Source organism: Lepisma saccharinum, chromosome 25 (assembly GCF_977018435.1).
Source record: "Lepisma saccharinum chromosome 25, izLepSacc3.1, whole genome shotgun sequence".
Taxonomy (NCBI): Eukaryota; Metazoa; Arthropoda; class Insecta; order Zygentoma; family Lepismatidae; genus Lepisma; species Lepisma saccharinum.
The window spans coordinates 21,584,160-21,604,529 of record NC_139253.1 but is presented as its reverse complement, the minus strand read 5'-3'; the positions used below and the strand labels follow the sequence as shown (position 1 = coordinate 21,604,529).

At 36.3% G+C, this 20,370-nt stretch overlaps 1 protein-coding gene across 11 annotated transcripts in view; it reads right to left on the bottom strand.

The window, feature by feature from the left end:
- The window catches only part of LOC145978520 (uncharacterized), a 41,483-nt gene extending 22,681 nt beyond the window's left edge, over positions 1–18,802 (bottom strand). For 4 of the 11 annotated variants that reach the window (XR_014440715.1, XR_014440719.1, XR_014440716.1 and 1 more), the window contains exons 1-3: positions 13,970–14,247; positions 11,969–12,176; positions 4,516–5,396 (exon numbers count right to left, since the gene is read on the bottom strand). The gene's annotated coding sequence lies outside the window, so the exon portion shown is untranslated. Of the gene's footprint in view, positions 1–239; positions 447–546; positions 814–4,515; positions 5,397–11,968; positions 12,177–13,662; positions 13,870–13,969; positions 14,248–17,938 lie in introns of those variants that run through there. The other 7 variants (XM_083111161.1, XM_083111162.1, XM_083111163.1 and 4 more) reach the window with 4 other exon arrangements.
- Positions 18,803–20,370: the final 1,568 nt, after the last annotated feature.

Genomic DNA, 20,370 nt, shown 5'->3' with positions numbered 1-20,370 from the left:
ATCGCCCTTCATATTCATTTGGACCCATTACTATAAAATTTCATGCTCTGCAGAGGGTGCAAGGTTAAGAATTTAGAGGAGGACCATTAAACCACCAAGCTCCAGAAGCGTAATTTATATATATATCCAACCAAATCCTGCTGGAACATGACTCTCAACTTTATTGTAAACTTTGAGGACAAGGAGTGCTCTGTTTCCTTAAAGCCGAACGTCTCCCAGGCGTTGAGAGTCCTACTTACCGACTCGTAAAGACAATGACGACCTCTGTTCCAGTGATAAGAACCGACTGTTCCAGAGCAAGCAGACCTAAACAGACTAGCATCTCAGCATGTATCATGAGCTGAGCAGAAGACATAATTTGCACAAGCCCGCCAGCCAGTCTGGCCCCTCAACAGTAAGGTGACAACAGAAAAAAGTGCTGGATGATGAACCCCGACCTCGCTCGAGAACATTTCTTTCCGCCACTGGAGTTAAGACAGCCACAAGACACATAAGTTAATCAAGTATCAAAGTGAAGTGCTCGCAGTGAAGTTGTGTGTGACTTACTTTAATTAGAGCCAGATTCTTCTCCATTCTCCAGATCAGCCCTCGAACAGGGCTCCGTTGTGTATCCGTGCTAGGCTATCATCCCTTCTTTCATCCCTCTCCAGTGCAAACAAGTGAGCGGGGCTTAATCGCACTGACAGAAAGCCATTTTTTCTTCGAGTGCGACGAGATGGAGAAAGCTCAGGAGAAAACACAGCATAGAAAAGGCAGTTGACGTACATCGCCCGGAGTTACGCGATAGTCTCTTGTCCTCAAGGAATAGTCTTGTCCTCACCCAGTGCATGATGGGCCTGTCGACTCACACTGCGACATTCAGCTGTCTTGGTAATGTATGTTGTGTGGTGAGATGTAGTAAGTATTCTACGTAATCTATTAAACATTTTCTTTTAATATGTCTGAGTGTTCTGATTTCTTGTCAATAATAATAGTGATTACTGAACTTGACTTGTGATCGAAGACCGATGTTCAAGGAGCATAATATTCTTTAAGCACTGGCCAATCCCTGGCCCGTTAACAAAACATACGCTCCACATATTTGATATTGTACACAGGTCATGAATTTGTATTGTGTATTTTCTTGCAGTACTATAAATTAACAAATATCCATGTCAAACTAAGATTCGAACTTCCCATTCCGCTATAAATATGTTGTTTCCCGAACAGGGACTCGAACCCTGGACCGCTAACAAAACCCACTCTCCACGTATTTGATATTGTACACAAGTCATGAATTTGTATCATGTATTTTCTACTAAATAGGACACCAACATTTCTGTTATAGGTTGCGAAAAGAAGAGGATTCTTCCACACAAATTCCAAATTTTAATTTAGCCAGTGCATATTGCTGTAAACACCACAAACGAGGTGGTGCTGCCATACTAGTTAGAAGCAATATACCATTCGAAAACCTAATGAAAACTGATTATTTATTTAAATGAAGAATTCAATTTTGAACACACAGTAGTGAATTTAAAATTACAACACAATGAAGTAACAGTAGTTTGCTTATATGTACAAACATGGAAGAGGTATAGTTGAAATTCATTGAAAGTTTGTTGGGCTTGAGAGGGATACATTTTTCTGTAATTTTTAATATCCGTTTTTGCCAAATAAAAATTTTCTGCATTTTGGGTGAACTGCCCCAGAAAGAGATACCATATGTAAGTACAGGTTGAATTTGTCCAAAATATAGTGTCCTTAAAACATTTAAAGATAAAACATTTCTCAGGATTCTCATCATGTAGCAGAACCTGCTTAACTTTTGAGTTAAGATAGTAATTTGCATGTCCCATGACAGGTTTGTGTCTATCCATACTCCTAAGAATTTTATTGCATTGCTTTCTTTGACGACTTCATTGTTAATAATTACATTTAAGTTTTTTGTTTGTTTTACTGGATTAAAATTTATTAGAACTGTTTTATTAAAATTCAGGGAAAGCTTCTTGTTTTTTAGCCAGGTGTAGTTCTGTCGTTATCAAAACGGAATTCTTTTGAAGTTGTTCATGTTCCAGGCTTTTTACTATGATGTTTGTATCATCCACAAAAAGTATTGTTTGAGAATCTGATAAAGTTTCTGGAAGATCATTTACGTATAGTAAAAATAAAATTGGTCCTAGAATTGAACCTTGCAGTATACCTGTTTTGAGGAACAATTTGTGTGATTTGATTTTGATAACGCCAACAAGTAAATCATGTATTGACCAAGTAATAATTAATCAAGATTTTTTTTTTGAACACTCCACAAATATTTTACCTTTAGCCTTGTCCAATCATGAAGCAGTTTCCATAAGTTTCTATATACCAGAGAATATAAAACAAAAATATGCAAAACATACCACTACTATATAGAAAGAAAATTCACCAAGGAAAATATAGGAAACTTTGTAATTTCCTTAAAGAAAGAAAACTGGACTGATGTGCTCACTGAGGAAAATTTAAATACAAAAGTAAGCCTATTCACAGACAGTAAAATATCATTTTGAAGTAGCATTATCATACAAAACATACAAACAACACCTTAATCAAACCAATTCAACTCACTGGATAACCAAAGGGATAAAAAAATCCTGTGAAACGAAAAGAAAATTATATAAAGAAATCCAGATAACAAGAATCCCATACTTAAAGACCACTACAAAAAATATGTAAATATCCTCAGGAAGGTAATAAACAATGCAATGAAATTAGCCATTGCAGATAAAATAAGCAATCTGCAAATAAATCAAAGAAACTATGGGAAATTGTTAATGATGAAACTGGCAGGAAGAAAGTGAACGTAAATGAAAAAATAGAAATCATATCTGGAGAAAAAATAAGCAATCCACTTGATGTAGCACAAATTTTTAATACATATTTTGTGAACATTCCCAATACAGTAAATAAAAATGCAGTAATATCTACATCTACATTAAGAGCATACTTTAGCAGTCCCCGAAACATAAACACTATGTTTCGCACACCAGTAACTGAGGAAGAAGTCGAGAAAGTAATTATAAATCTAAAAAATAAGTATTCATCAGGGCCAGATGAATTTTCAAGTTCTCTACTCAAAAAATGTGCAAATAGTAGCAACCACTAGTAAGTATTTGCAACACATTTTTAGAAACAGGTATTTTCCCTAGTGAGTACAAAATAGCAAGAGTGAGACCTTTATTCAAGAAGGGCAACAAAGAGGAATGCTTAAACTATAGGCCAATCTCTCTTTTATCGGTTTTCTCTAAAGTAATAGAGAAAATTATGCTAAACAGATTAGTAACTTTCTTAGAAAAATATAAAATTCTATCCAAACATCAATTTGGATACAATAAAAGCAAATCAATATCAGAAGCTATTTTCGAATTAGAAATAACATACTACAATCGACAGACAAAAAATGCATCTGTATGGATTATTTTTAGATTTTACCAAAGCATTTGATTTGGTACAGCATTACATTTTACTAGAAAAATGGAACATTATGGAATCAGGGGATTAGCAAAAAAATGGTTCACTTCTTATTTAAAAGACAGATGCAGTATGTAGATATTAACAAAATCAAATCAGAAAAATTGTTCCTCAAAACAGATGTACCACAAGGTTCAATTCTAGGACCAATTGTATTTTTACGATACGTGAATGATCTTCCAGAAACTTTATCAGATTCTCAAACAATACTTTTTGTGGATGATACAAACATCATAGTTAAAAGCCTGGAACATGAGCAACTTCAAAAGAATTCCATTTTGACAACGGCGGAACTAAACACCAGGCTAAACAACAAGAAGCTTTCCCTGAATTTTAATAAAACAGTTCTAATAAATTTTAATCCAGTAAAACAAACAAAAAACTTAAATGTAATTATTAACAATGAAGTCATCAAAGAAAGCAGCAATAAAATTCTTAGGAGTATGGATAGACACAAATCTGTCTTGGGACATGCAAATTACTATTTTAACTCAAAAGTTAAGCAGGTTCTGCTACATGCTGAGAATCCTGAATACATGCAATTGACCTATACCATATCATAGTGCTATTTTTACTCATATGATCAAGTGGATGGAAATAAATCTAATCTAATATAAAAACCTAACACATACCTCAATATGTTGGCAAAAGGACTTTTTCTGAAAATAATCTCTTTCATGTACTTACAAAGTAACAAACAAGACATGTTAGTAACCCCTTGATTAAAAGGGCAAGAGCCTCCTCTCCATTATCAATTTAGTGCACACACAAAAGTACTATAAACTGCAATGAACACACACACAGTACTTTTCAGCTAACCATTTAGTGTTTGAACACACTAGCCTTGGACAGAAATCCAATATGTCAGTGCTGTTCTCTGGCTCTGCTGAAAAAGTTCTCTATCTATCGGCAGTGCAAGTGTACCAATCTCTGATGTGCATCAAGGACCAAAGATAATTTTACCACATTTTCTGTAGTAAACAAGGCTAATAACTTTGAAAAAGTTAGATGAATAAATCAACTTACTTTAGCAGAGTCTGGGCTTGATTTTCACTTAGTCTGTTATTCGGACTACTCTGCACATATTCTTCTACAGACTGTGGTGCGTATGGTAATACTAAGTAATGATGCCTTTCTCCTCTTGATAAATGTTCCTCGAGCTTTATGATGTTGTCGTGGTTAAGGCTAGATAAAGCTGCTGCCTCGTTGTTTACCAAGTTCACTGTCTTCCAGGTCACTTTTCTCAGACATATTATCTTGATGGCCCAGTCTGTCACACCATCTTCTTCATCATTGGAAGTTGCACGATATACCGTGCCATAATTTCCACGTCCTCTTTGTTCCTGTAACTCATACCCATTTGTGAGTAAAAAAGCCCTATCAGCATTCCCCCCAACATGTTGGCAGGGTGTCACAACTGGCATCTATAAAAACATAGAAGAAATATTTCAATACTATTATTATTATTATGTAACATGTTAGTTTGCATTCAATAAATTCCAAGTAGCCACATGCAAAAGTAATGGATATAGAAAACTTAGTCTGTTATTCGGACTACTCTGCACATATTCTTCTACAGACTGTGGTGCGTATGGTAATACTAAGTAATGATGCCTTTCTCCTCTTGATAAATGTTCCTCGAGCTTTATGATGTTGTCGTGGTTAAGGCTAGATAAAGCTGCTGCCTCGTTGTTTACCAAGTTCACTGTCTTCCAGGTCACTTTTCTCAGACATATTATCTTGATGGCCCAGTCTGTCACACCATCTTCTTCATCATTGGAAGTTGCACGATATACCGTGCCATAATTTCCACGTCCTCTTTGTTCCTGTAACTCATACCCATTTGTGAGTAAAAAAGCCCTATCAGCATTCCCCCCAACATGTTGGCAGGGTGTCACAACTGGCATCTATAAAAACATAGAAGAAATATTTCAATACTATTATTATTATTATGTAACATGTTAGTTTGCATTCAATAAATTCCAAGTAGCCACATGCAAAAGTAATGGATATAGAAAACTAAGGGTGCATTTTTACTTCATGTTATGCAATAATAACACAATTCCATGTCAACAATGCAAAGCAATTATCCTCCGGCAAGCAGAGAGTTTGATGTGAAGATAACTTTTCATGTTATTATTTGGAATTCGCTCCAATTTTCAGTAAACATCCAGAAATGTTCCCTCTTTTGAATCTTGCCACTAGTTTTACCTTCCTGACTTTGTACACCACTAGAAAGAATTGCAAACCTTAGGTAGGCCATATTGGGTTCAGGTACCTTATGTAAAAAACAATGGCAAGTGTTTTAAACATTTTAAACAGGTTGGTTTAAATACTTTTGTTTTAAACATGCCAACTCTGATTAACACTAGAAGTGCCAAGCCGGCCATTTTCACCGTTCCTCAAATTGCAGTTTCTGCTTTGTACAGAAACTTTTTTCTTCGTGCCTTGAAATTTTGTGACTTTTTCCTAAAATGTGCAGTACATTATTACTGCTATGCGTTATTTACAAAAAAAAATAATACTAATGGAAATATTTGTGTTTCTACCTAGAAGCACCTTTTATAACCGATGTGCCAATTACCATTTCCATGTGCCAATTACAAATCTCCATCGGTCTTTCTACGCTTTCCCCCAAGATCTTATTTTCTGCTCTCTGAGAAGAAACCCAGCTGCCTCGCCGAGCGTTCGTTCCCATGAAGCCTCCCATATATCACCGCCCCTACTTCAAGGTGAAGGAAACAGTGTGTCCGGCAATAAACTCCCATAAACTCCCATATCTGTTCCGTACAAATTCATCTAAACTCTGGCTCACGTCAAGATAATTTCAGCCCAGATGGAGCCTATCGAGATAATTTCGGCAGAGAAGGAGCTAATCACCTGGAACTTCAGGCATTTAAAATTTAAAACCCCAAGAAGACTTTCTCCCTTGTTTTGAACAAAGATCCTCTGTCCTCGTGAGATTTTGCAGGTGGCCAGGCTCGGAATCGAGACAATTGCTCCACACATGGTGTTCTCCACGAGACGCATAACTTCCACGATCGCCGCCAGCCCGTCTGGCTCACTGACGTCGAATTGACAAGAGTAAATAGCAGAGAATCTTGAACTCCAACCCTGCCAGAACATTTCTCTTCGTATATCTTCGCCTCGATGCGATTTCGACAGCAAAGGAAGGAATAACTTTACCGAAGTGTCCGAGTTGTGTGCGATAAAATTTGAGCTGAGAGCCATTAAAATTAATTAGAACAGATGCTTTTCATTCCTCGAGATCAGCTCTCAAACAAGGTGCTATTGTGTTTTCATGCTATGCGATTATCGCCTCTCAGTAAGCAATTCTCGCCCTTAACACCCCCGTGTGTTACGATTCTCACCCCTACATCCAGAAGTGACCACGTGTGGGCGGAGCAAAAAGTTCAACGACCAATAGAGTGAAGGACAATTCTTGGGAGAACGGAAAGAAAAGACGAAGTAAGGACTTAGCAGTAGCAGTGAAAAGTGAGAAGGGAAATAGACAGTTAGATAGACACAGTTTGATATAGACCTTCGATTTAGGCAGTGGAAGGTGAGAGTGGAAATAGACAGTTCAAAAGACAGTTCGATTTGGCAGTTCGACATTCACATTTTAGAGAGACAGTTTTAGAACATTCGCAGTTAAAACTTTCAGCACCTTTATAGGTCAGAGAGAAATTGTTTTCTCTTCTCTGGACCATGTTTAAAATCTAAGCTTTGTGATTTCAAACTTCTTTAACGTAACTGGTTAGGCCATGGTGCTCGAATGTAGTGTTTACATATAAAACCGACCATCAGCGGTCTGCGTTGCTCACTTCTTTAGAGCGGTGCATCATGGGTCCGCGAGTGTTTTCTCTTGTGTCGGTGAGCGACCAGAGATTGTAAGTATATCAACAGAAATGTATTAAACATTATTTTGTAACATATTTCAGTGTCCAGTGTTCTGATTTCTGATTTTTTCAATTTTTGATTCCTACCTGTAAAACAACATTTGACTTGTAAACGAAGTCCGATGAAAAGGGAACTTCATCGTCTTTTTCCATCGGCCGTATCTTGGACCGTGACTAACTTTAATGGTACATTTTGATTTCTCCTAGCATGAAAGAACATCCATGCCTTTATAAAAAATTAGCCGTAACCTTGGTTCGAACTCAAAACGCCACCCATTCTCTTGTTAATTTTTAATTATTGTTATAAATGGCTTTTCCCGAACAGGGACTTGTTTACAAAGCCAAGTTGTCATTTGTTATGTACTGCTAAAATTCTAAAATTGCCCTAAATTTTAAAAGAAATCAGGACACTACAATAGTAGTTGCATGCCTCGCGAGTGAACTAACTTCCGAGTAGCATAAGTTAACAAAGTGGAAACAACGAGTTGACAATATTATTGAAAAGCACATACGTAAAAAGTGAAAGTACAAGTAAAGGGGAACTATGGAGCTAAAAGCTAATTTTGAGGGCGAGATAACTTAATCGCTACCATGAAAATGAAGAATGATAAATAAATAGACGACCATGCTTTACGAATTTCTAGTGTTTGTTTTAAATGCCAGGGGGCAGAGATAGATTTGTTACATAACTAAATAAAGTGAAATTGTAACTGCAATTATGGCAGTGACAATAGAAGCATTTAGAGCTACCTTAAAAGAAGCATTGAAAGTTACATTTGGGAAGTTAGAAGCAAGTTTGAGCCAAAGAATAGACTCATTAATAAGGGGAAATGAAGAATTGATAAACCAAGTAGATGAGTGTAGGGATGAAAATAGTTCTAAATTAGATGCATCCCCAGATTGTTATGATGAAGTGCTAGTTGTAGACAAAGTGAATGATGATGAATTAATTGTTAGTGAGGTACAGCAGGCAGAAGTTAGGCCTAATGATGATAATGCTAGTGTTAAGGATTTTGATAGAGCTAGGAAGCATAAGTTTGCTATTAGTAGTAAAGTAACTTTTGAGCTAGGAGTAAAAGGGGATATGACCCACTTTAAGAAGATTATTGCTGATGAATTAAGGCTAATTGAGTATGGTGAAATAGGATGGATGTACCGTAATGGGAAGGTTAGGAGTAGGCTGCGTAGCTTTGAAAGTTTGAGGATTAATGAGAGAAGGGGAATAAGAGGGAAAGTAGAGAATAATGGCAAGAATAATGCATCTACATTAATGATAGCTCAAGGTAGCAAGTACATGAATGAATTAATGAAACCCCTCTTTAATTTGCCTGCCAGCAAGGAACTGGTCAAGGGCAGTAAATGGTCCGAAGCTAGCATTAACCTAACCAGCAATGAAAGTATGGAGCCATTCATGAATCTTAAATGTAGCCAAGACACTAAAGCATATCTTTTTAGCATTCTAGTAGACGAAGTTAACGTAGCATTGAGCAACACCCGTACGGCTCTGCGTAATGTCAAAGGTAAAGGACGGCACGACGTTTCCGCCTCGTTCCGTAACCATGTAGGCCAGACAACACCCAACATGCACAAAATATTTCAAGTATGGAAGGGTAACAGAAAAAAGAAGAGAGGTAAAGTACACAAATGTACCAGAAGGTAAGAAGCCAGATTTTTATGATGACTGTGCAATGTACACACTTATTACACCAATATGAGTGTAAATAATGAGCAATTTCTTCCAGAATTAATTTTTTCAGTAACTTCGTAGCTGCGGAACAGCAGAAACACCTCATACTTCTTACCAACATATAGTTTTTGAGTTGTATACAAAAATGAAAGCTAAATTAGATCAGAAATTAGCTGTATTTTACAAAATTTCTGCAAGATGGCATAGCAGCCACTATGATTATCATTTTTTGAATGAATAGAAACTTTGTATACCTGATTTATTGGTACCAGTAGTGTTTTTAGACTACCATGATATTTTAATACATTTATAGAGTAGAAAAAAGGAAGAGAAACATTTTTTAAAACTGTATTTTGGAGAAATCTATAGATAGATGGCATATCATATGTTGCGAATAGCATTACGTAATCCCATGCCGAAAGGGAAGTCCTCTTCAAGGACTGGAGGCTGGGAGACTCTTTTACACTTGATTCTCAGGATGGCGTAAATAGAATCTTGTTCTTTATTTCTCCTTCAACCTAAAAATTGGTTCTTAAAAACAATATTTGGCTTATCTTTCATTTTCCAAACTAAAAGCATTACGCTGTTAAATAAGGCACTTAAAATGAATTTTCAGCATAAAAGCTACGATTTTTGTAACAAATTTTTACACTTAGAACTTAATAATAACAATTAAACTATAAATTACTTAAATATAAAGAGTTAAGCTTGTATTGCTTCATAAAATTGAACTACTATGACATAAAAATCCACATTTTGTCTGAACTAGTACTTTCGCGGAGAACTTTAATTTTAAATCAACCATAAAATGCTTAATTACAGTTGGATCTTTATGAAAACTAATTACTGGAGTCATAAATAGACTACCCTTGAAGGAAATTACAAAATATCAACCAGGACTTGAATAATTTTATTTTTAATTATCCAGTTTTTATACGAAGGTGTCGTATCGGAGGCTCGTAAACCGAGAAACTTCAAATTTATGTAAAAATTTTACTTTTATTTCAGGATATTTACTTAAAACTTGTTTAATTATTTAATATAAGTGTTATAGATGTTTTGCAACCAACTACCATTTAAAGTTAGTGAAAATCAGTGTTGCCAGCTAATTTTTTAGAAAATTTTTGACGTTCCGAGGAATTATTTTCCGAAATCACCTTTCTTCGATGTACTGATTAAACCAGCATACCTGTGACTTGTGTAAGGGGAAGAAGAAGAACCACACTTTTCTCGGGTCAGTTTTACGTTTGTGTGGTGAGCACTGAGCAGAAGACAGAATTCTGCTCCATTGTGGAAGGGAAGCCCAGCTGTACGTACTACTGTTGCCAACTTAGTATTTTGGAGCAAGGTTTAATCCAAATCACGAATCACACCAAGGAACTATATTTTCGTCTATTACCTAACTGGTCTCAGTTGTAGTTCAATCCAGCCTTGGCTCTGCAGCCTACCTCTAGTTGCTTCACAGAAATGGTATTCCTATTTTAGGGAGGATTTAGCTCTTTTCTGCCAATCCGATGTGACAACACTGGCTGATCCGGTAAGTCACAACTGCAACAGGGCCCCTTAACAGGCATATGAATAACCCCATTGCACACTATGCCCCAAAGTCCTTCCCTGCCTTTTCCTTCTCCCTTGTTGCCTCTTCAGAGTAGTGGAACGGCCTCCCTCTTCGCTTCTGTCGGCTGCAGAAAAATTGTCCTAGGCAATATCTACTCAACGGCAACGGTGTTCATTAACGTATTTAACAATGTTGTCATTTTATTGAAACAACTTTTTAATTCTTTACATTTTACTGTTACCTGCGATAACACTGGCTACATGCACGCCACGCCTCTGTTGTATTGTATAGTATTTTTGTGTTGTCTAATGATCTATGGTGGCTTGTAAGGAAATTAAATAAATGAGACAAAAAATGTGTTTGAAGCTGCAGCATGTCTGCCTATTCAGGGGTGCAATGGGACTTGCTTTCCTGTTTATGGACAATAATGCAAGTACCCATAGAGTGGACTGTGTCAATGAGTCCCTGAAATCAGAAGATATTCGGGACATAGACTGGCCAACAAGTTCCCCCAATCTGAACCTAATAAAACATGTATGGGATATGCTCAGGTGACGCATTGCAGGACCTCCCCTACTTTCTCTCCTCCAAGAGCTTCGTACAGTATTGTTGCAAGAGGCATGCTACTCCTCAGGAACAGCCCAATACTCTCACCTACAGTATGTCACATTGTTGTATGACATGCATTGCTGTCAGGGGAGACACCATATTTGCTATTAACATTTCTATGGAGCATTCAATTTTGCTTTTGTGCGAATACACACTTTACTTGTTTTTCTTTTTTCTGCTTTCTGTCACGATGTTGGTTTCTTGTGTTTTCTTATTTCTTCAGTTGTATTTCACATATGTAAACCAAATTGGTGCATGGTAGATAGCTGTGTGTACCTGATATGCCATGATCCTTAATTTATGGACATGAGTGTATATTAAATATATGCAATAAATAAGAATAGTTGCAGTAAACCATGCTAAATTTCAGAATACACCACTGGCTATCTATCTACTTTTTAACACACCAATCTTTTTGCTTCAAAACAAAATTGATATATTTTTATAATTGCAAAATCAGAAGACTAGACCACCGTGACTGGGTAAGCCATAACAATATTCTGAATTTTAGGACTGTTTTTTTTGGAAATAAATGCATAAAGCATAAAGTTAGCTACTATGATTTTTTGCATGGGGTTAAAAAATAATAAATTTCAAAGGGCTTCTTTGTTATAAAGCCTGAAATAACACTCCTTTAATCAATTTTGGGAGAAGATAGGGATCATGGTTTCTCTCTCATTTGTAAGGCAAAAAAAAGGGGGAGGTGTTATAAATTGTAATACTTACGTCTATCTGTAGTGGAGAACTGTAGTCGTAAGTTCCACCTTGAAATTTACTTGTTATTTCTTAGTTATTTTTACCAAACACATATTTGGAGTGTCCAAAATCAGCAAGCAGCAAATTCCCATTGGCTTGTAACAGTAAATTGTCAGGCTTTACATCCCTGTGAGCCCAACCTACACCGTGACAGTGGTGCACTGCTTGGAGAAGCGATCTGAAAAACAAAATTTACATTTGTACTGAACACAATCAAGAAGGAAAATAATTTAAAGCTACAAAATTTCTATGTAATAAAACATATTCTAATTAGGACGTTCGTTTGTCAGTTCTGAGTAACTATAACTGCCTAATAGATTAGGGAATTGATTATTATAATTGTGAGAAAATGTTATATTTTAATTGCCACAGTGGTCACTGCATATGTCCCAAATATATATTTATTATTTCAACATCCAGAACATAAGAATATACAATTTCTAATAGTCATTCTGGACATGTCACAGTTTCTTAGCTCAGCAGAAATTAACAAAATTATGGTTTACTAAGAAATGTTTTGTGCAGTCACGGACACATCTGGGTTGTAACAATCTCATTCACTCCCAAGGAAATTGTTACAACACAGAAGTGTCTGTGACTGTACTAGTTAATCCTGTCTAGGGTTACCAGATCGATATAAGGGAAATGTAGGACTCTATGTCAAAATGTAGGACACACAACTTTCACAATGAATAGTACACATTTCCAGAACATGTTAAAAAGTAATTTAAATATTACAGTTTTCAGATTTTTAAAAAAAAAGATTTCTTAATGAATTCTTAAATGCAAAATTTGCAAACTTGTAATCATTTTTTAACTGATACTTCTCAGAGAAGCCAATTTTTATTAAAATTTCAGGTTTAATTTCAGGCAAAGCAACTGTTCATGATAAGGATTCCACCAATATAACACATGATGATAATGATTTGTGTACTGACAGGGTTAGATGCTCTGACAGAAAAAAAATCATCTCGTGCAATGGAAGCACTGATTTTTTACAGTAAAATCAAACAGTCCCCAAATAGCTTCTGCAGACAAAGTAATCAGTTTACAAAATCTGAATGCCAGTGTAGATGTACACACAGTCAATATAAACAAAAATGAACTACTTCCTAGCTTGGAAAACCAAAAAATATTTTTAGGTTAATGAGTCAAAATTTCCAGTCATTAAGGAACAAGGTCCATGCTGGATGTGATACTTGGATCCCTCAAAAAAGTCCCATATATATAAACTGTGCCACTGAACATTGGTTTATGACCGACTTACATTACCAGCTCGGTCTTCCCAGAGATTTTTTCTTGCTCTCTGAAAACAACACAACTGTCTCTATCCGGCAAACAACTTTCCCACGAAACCAGGCTTACGATTAATCAACGAACCTACTCTCTGACATGGGGAACAGTATGGTCCCGCAACAGACTGCGATCGCCCTTCATATTCATTTGGACCCATTACTATAAAATTTCATGCTCTGCAGAGGGTGCAAGGTTAAGAATTTAGAGGAGGACCATTAAACCACCAAGCTCCAGAAGCGTAATTTATATATATATCCAACCAAATCCTGCTGGAACATGACTCTCAACTTTATTGTAAACTTTGAGGACAAGGAGTGCTCTGTTTCCTTAAAGCCGAACGTCTCCCAGGCGTTGAGAGTCCTACTTACCGACTCGTAAAGACAATGACGACCTCTGTTCCAGTGATAAGAACCGACTGTTCCAGAGCAAGCAGACCTAAACAGACTAGCATCTCAGCATGTATCATGAGCTGAGCAGAAGACATAATTTGCACAAGCCCGCCAGCCAGTCTGGCCCCTCAACAGTAAGGTGACAACAGAAAAAAGTGCTGGATGATGAACCCCGACCTCGCTCGAGAACATTTCTTTCCGCCACTGGAGTTAAGACAGCCACAAGACACATAAGTTAATCAAGTATCAAAGTGAAGTGCTCGCAGTGAAGTTGTGTGTGACTTACTTTAATTAGAGCCAGATTCTTCTCCATTCTCCAGATCAGCCCTCGAACAGGGCTCCGTTGTGTATCCGTGCTAGGCTATCATCCCTTCTTTCATCCCTCTCCAGTGCAAACAAGTGAGCGGGGCTTAATCGCACTGACAGAAAGCCATTTTTTCTTCGAGTGCGACGAGATGGAGAAAGCTCAGGAGAAAACACAGCATAGAAAAGGCAGTTGACGTACATCGCCCGGAGTTACGCGATAGTCTCTTGTCCTCAAGGAATAGTCTTGTCCTCACCCAGTGCATGATGGGCCTGTCGACTCACACTGCGACATTCAGCTGTCTTGGTAATGTATGTTGTGTGGTGAGATGTAGTAAGTATTCTACGTAATCTATTAAACATTTTCTTTTAATATGTCTGAGTGTTCTGATTTCTTGTCAATAATAATAGTGATTACTGAACTTGACTTGTGATCGAAGACCGATGTTCAAGGAGCATAATATTCTTTAAGCACTGGCCAATCCCTGGCCCGTTAACAAAACATACGCTCCACATATTTGATATTGTACACAGGTCATGAATTTGTATTGTGTATTTTCTTGCAGTACTATAAATTAACAAATATCCATGTCAAACTAAGATTCGAACTTCCCATTCCGCTATAAATATGTTGTTTCCCGAACAGGGACTCGAACCCTGGACCGCTAACAAAACCCACTCTCCACGTATTTGATATTGTACACAAGTCATGAATTTGTATCATGTATTTTCTACTAAATAGGACACCAACATTTCTGTTATAGGTTGCGAAAAGAAGAGGATTCTTCCACACAAATTCCAAATTTTAATTTAGCCAGTGCATATTGCTGTAAACACCACAAACGAGGTGGTGCTGCCATACTAGTTAGAAGCAATATACCATTCGAAAACCTAATGAAAACTGATTATTTATTTAAATGAAGAATTCAATTTTGAACACACAGTAGTGAATTTAAAATTACAACACAATGAAGTAACAGTAGTTTGCTTATATGTACAAACATGGAAGAGGTATAGTTGAAATTCATTGAAAGTTTGTTGGGCTTGAGAGGGATACATTTTTCTGTAATTTTTAATATCCGTTTTTGCCAAATAAAAATTTTCTGCATTTTGGGTGAACTGCCCCAGAAAGAGATACCATATGTAAGTACAGGTTGAATTTGTCCAAAATATAGTGTCCTTAAAACATTTAAAGATAAAACATTTCTCAGGATTCTCATCATGTAGCAGAACCTGCTTAACTTTTGAGTTAAGATAGTAATTTGCATGTCCCATGACAGGTTTGTGTCTATCCATACTCCTAAGAATTTTATTGCATTGCTTTCTTTGACGACTTCATTGTTAATAATTACATTTAAGTTTTTTGTTTGTTTTACTGGATTAAAATTTATTAGAACTGTTTTATTAAAATTCAGGGAAAGCTTCTTGTTTTTTAGCCAGGTGTAGTTCTGTCGTTATCAAAACGGAATTCTTTTGAAGTTGTTCATGTTCCAGGCTTTTTACTATGATGTTTGTATCATCCACAAAAAGTATTGTTTGAGAATCTGATAAAGTTTCTGGAAGATCATTTACGTATAGTAAAAATAAAATTGGTCCTAGAATTGAACCTTGCAGTATACCTGTTTTGAGGAACAATTTGTGTGATTTGATTTTGATAACGCCAACAAGTAAATCATGTATTGACCAAGTAATAATTAATCAAGATTTTTTTTTTGAACACTCCACAAATATTTTACCTTTAGCCTTGTCCAATCATGAAGCAGTTTCCATAAGTTTCTATATACCAGAGAATATAAAACAAAAATATGCAAAACATACCACTACTATATAGAAAGAAAATTCACCAAGGAAAATATAGGAAACTTTGTAATTTCCTTAAAGAAAGAAAACTGGACTGATGTGCTCACTGAGGAAAATTTAAATACAAAAGTAAGCCTATTCACAGACAGTAAAATATCATTTTGAAGTAGCATTATCATACAAAACATACAAACAACACCTTAATCAAACCAATTCAACTCACTGGATAACCAAAGGGATAAAAAAATCCTGTGAAACGAAAAGAAAATTATATAAAGAAATCCAGATAACAAGAATCCCATACTTAAAGACCACTACAAAAAATATGTAAATATCCTCAGGAAGGTAATAAACAATGCAATGAAATTAGCCATTGCAGATAAAATAAGCAATCTGCAAATAAATCAAAGAAACTATGGGAAATTGTTAATGATGAAACTGGCAGGAAGAAAGTGAACGTAAATGAAAAAATAGAAATCATATCTGGAGAAAAAATAAGCAATCCACTTGATGTAGCACAAATTTTTAATACATATTTTGTGAACATTCCCAATACAGTAAATAAAAATGCAGTAATATCTACATCTACATTAAGAGCATACTTTAGCAGTCCCCGAAACATAAACACTATGTTTCGCACACCAGTAACTGAGGAAGAAGTCGAGAAAGTAATTATAAATCTAAAAAATAAGTATTCATCAGGGCCAGATGAATTTTCAAGTTCTCTACTCAAAAAATGTGCAAATAGTAGCAACCACTAGTAAGTATTTGCAACACATTTTTAGAAACAGGTATTTTCCCTAGTGAGTACAAAATAGCAAGAGTGAGACCTTTATTCAAGAAGGGCAACAAAGAGGAATGCTTAAACTATAGGCCAATCTCTCTTTTATCGGTTTTCTCTAAAGTAATAGAGAAAATTATGCTAAACAGATTAGTAACTTTCTTAGAAAAATATAAAATTCTATCCAAACATCAATTTGGATACAATAAAAGCAAATCAATATCAGAAGCTATTTTCGAATTAGAAATAACATACTACAATCGACAGACAAAAAATGCATCTGTATGGATTATTTTTAGATTTTACCAAAGCATTTGATTTGGTACAGCATTACATTTTACTAGAAAAATGGAACATTATGGAATCAGGGGATTAGCAAAAAAATGGTTCACTTCTTATTTAAAAGACAGATGCAGTATGTAGATATTAACAAAATCAAATCAGAAAAATTGTTCCTCAAAACAGATGTACCACAAGGTTCAATTCTAGGACCAATTGTATTTTTACGATACGTGAATGATCTTCCAGAAACTTTATCAGATTCTCAAACAATACTTTTTGTGGATGATACAAACATCATAGTTAAAAGCCTGGAACATGAGCAACTTCAAAAGAATTCCATTTTGACAACGGCGGAACTAAACACCAGGCTAAACAACAAGAAGCTTTCCCTGAATTTTAATAAAACAGTTCTAATAAATTTTAATCCAGTAAAACAAACAAAAAACTTAAATGTAATTATTAACAATGAAGTCATCAAAGAAAGCAGCAATAAAATTCTTAGGAGTATGGATAGACACAAATCTGTCTTGGGACATGCAAATTACTATTTTAACTCAAAAGTTAAGCAGGTTCTGCTACATGCTGAGAATCCTGAATACATGTAATTGACCTATACCATATCATAGTGCTATTTTTACTCATATGATCAAGTGGATGGAAATAAATCTAATCTAATATAAAAACCTAACACATACCTCAATATGTTGGCAAAAGGACTTTTTCTGAAAATAATCTCTTTCATGTACTTACAAAGTAACAAACAAGACATGTTAGTAACCCCTTGATTAAAAGGGCAAGAGCCTCCTCTCCATTATCAATTTAGTGCACACACAAAAGTACTATAAACTGCAATGAACACACACACAGTACTTTTCAGCTAACCATTTAGTGTTTGAACACACTAGCCTTGGACAGAAATCCAATATGTCAGTGCTGTTCTCTGGCTCTGCTGAAAAAGTTCTCTATCTATCGGCAGTGCAAGTGTACCAATCTCTGATGTGCATCAAGGACCAAAGATAATTTTACCACATTTTCTGTAGTAAACAAGGCTAATAACTTTGAAAAAGTTAGATGAATAAATCAACTTACTTTAGCAGAGTCTGGGCTTGATTTTCACTTAGTCTGTTATTCGGACTACTCTGCACATATTCTTCTACAGACTGTGGTGCGTATGGTAATACTAAGTAATGATGCCTTTCTCCTCTTGATAAATGTTCCTCGAGCTTTATGATGTTGTCGTGGTTAAGGCTAGATAAAGCTGCTGCCTCGTTGTTTACCAAGTTCACTGTCTTCCAGGTCACTTTTCTCAGACATATTATCTTGATGGCCCAGTCTGTCACACCATCTTCTTCATCATTGGAAGTTGCACGATATACCGTGCCATAATTTCCACGTCCTCTTTGTTCCTGTAACTCATACCCATTTGTGAGTAAAAAAGCCCTATCAGCATTCCCCCCAACATGTTGGCAGGGTGTCACAACTGGCATCTATAAAAACATAGAAGAAATATTTCAATACTATTATTATTATTATGTAACATGTTAGTTTGCATTCAATAAATTCCAAGTAGCCACATGCAAAAGTAATGGATATAGAAAACTTAGTCTGTTATTCGGACTACTCTGCACATATTCTTCTACAGACTGTGGTGCGTATGGTAATACTAAGTAATGATGCCTTTCTCCTCTTGATAAATGTTCCTCGAGCTTTATGATGTTGTCGTGGTTAAGGCTAGATAAAGCTGCTGCCTCGTTGTTTACCAAGTTCACTGTCTTCCAGGTCACTTTTCTCAGACATATTATCTTGATGGCCCAGTCTGTCACACCATCTTCTTCATCATTGGAAGTTGCACGATATACCGTGCCATAATTTCCACGTCCTCTTTGTTCCTGTAACTCATACCCATTTGTGAGTAAAAAAGCCCTATCAGCATTCCCCCCAACATGTTGGCAGGGTGTCACAACTGGCATCTATAAAAACATAGAAGAAATATTTCAATACTATTATTATTATTATGTAACATGTTAGTTTGCATTCAATAAATTCCAAGTAGCCACATGCAAAAGTAATGGATATAGAAAACTAAGGGTGCATTTTTACTTCATGTTATGCAATAATAACACAATTCCATGTCAACAATGCAAAGCAATTATCCTCCGGCAAGCAGAGAGTTTGATGTGAAGATAACTTTTCATGTTATTATTTGGAATTCGCTCCAATTTTCAGTAAACATCCAGAAATGTTCCCTCTTTTGAATCTTGCCACTAGTTTTACCTTCCTGACTTTGTACACCACTAGAAAGAATTGCAAACCTTAGGTAGGCCATATTGGGTTCAGGTACCTTATGTAAAAAACAATGGCAAGTGTTTTAAACATTTTAAACAGGTTGGTTTAAATACTTTTGTTTTAAACATGCCAACTCTGATTAACACTAGAAGTGCCAAGCCGGCCATTTTCACCGTTCCTCAAATTGCAGTTTCTGCTTTGTACAGAAACTTTTTTCTTCGTGCCTTGAAATTTTGTGACTTTTTCCTAAAATGTGCAGTACATTATTACTGCTATGCGTTATTTACAAAAAAAAATAATACTAATGGAAATATTTGTGTTTCTACCTAGAAGCACCTTTTATAACCGATGTGCCAATTACCATTTCCATGTGCCAATTACAAATCTCCATCGGTCTTTCTACGCTTTCCCCCAAGATCTTATTTTCTGCTCTCTGAGAAGAAACCCAGCTGCCTCGCCGAGCGTTCGTTCCCATGAAGCCTCCCATATATCACCGCCCCTACTTCAAGGTGAAGGAAACAGTGTGTCCGGCAATAAACTCCCATAAACTCCCATATCTGTTCCGTACAAATTCATCTAAACTCTGGCTCACGTCAAGATAATTTCAGCCCAGATGGAGCCTATCGAGATAATTTCGGCAGAGAAGGAGCTAATCACCTGGAACTTCAGGCATTTAAAATTTAAAACCCCAAGAAGACTTTCTCCCTTGTTTTGAACAAAGATCCTCTGTCCTCGTGAGATTTTGCAGGTGGCCAGGCTCGGAATCGAGACAATTGCTCCACACATGGTGTTCTCCACGAGACGCATAACTTCCACGATCGCCGCCAGCCCGTCTGGCTCACTGACGTCGAATTGACAAGAGTAAATAGCAGAGAATCTTGAACTCCAACCCTGCCAGAACATTTCTCTTCGTATATCTTCGCCTCGATGCGATTTCGACAGCAAAGGAAGGAATAACTTTACCGAAGTGTCCGAGTTGTGTGCGATAAAATTTGAGCTGAGAGCCATTAAAATTAATTAGAACAGATGCTTTTCATTCCTCGAGATCAGCTCTCAAACAAGGTGCTATTGTGTTTTCATGCTATGCGATTATCGCCTCTCAGTAAGCAATTCTCGCCCTTAACACCCCCGTGTGTTACGATTCTCACCCCTACATCCAGAAGTGACCACGTGTGGGCGGAGCAAAAAGTTCAACGACCAATAGAGTGAAGGACAATTCTTGGGAGAACGGAAAG